The following is a 333-nucleotide window of genomic DNA, read 5'->3' as shown; positions in this document are numbered from 1 at the left end:
TTTTGAGGGGGAGGTAACTTGGTTTGTTTATTTATTTAGTTATTTCAATGGAGGTACTGGGGACTGAACTCAGGACCTCGTGCATGCTAAGCATGTACTCTCACCGCTGAGCTATAACCTTCCCCACCATGTCGGTATTGTTTTGATTTTTAGAAAATTAACACTGCTTGAATCTTTCCGTTTTTAAGAGGCAACGAAGAACTTCAGGTAAAGTTCCTGACACAATTGGCACAAAATACTCAATGAACTGTTAAATATTACCTAAACCTTATGTAACTAGCCGCCTTCCTGGGAAGCCTACAGCATCCTCAAGGAAGCCCTGTTTTAGTTCCC

The sequence above is a fragment of the Vicugna pacos genome, chromosome 36 (assembly GCF_048564905.1).
Source record: "Vicugna pacos chromosome 36, VicPac4, whole genome shotgun sequence".
Lineage (NCBI taxonomy): Eukaryota > Metazoa > Chordata > Mammalia > Artiodactyla > Camelidae > Vicugna > Vicugna pacos.
Note: the sequence above shows the minus strand (reverse complement) of the source record.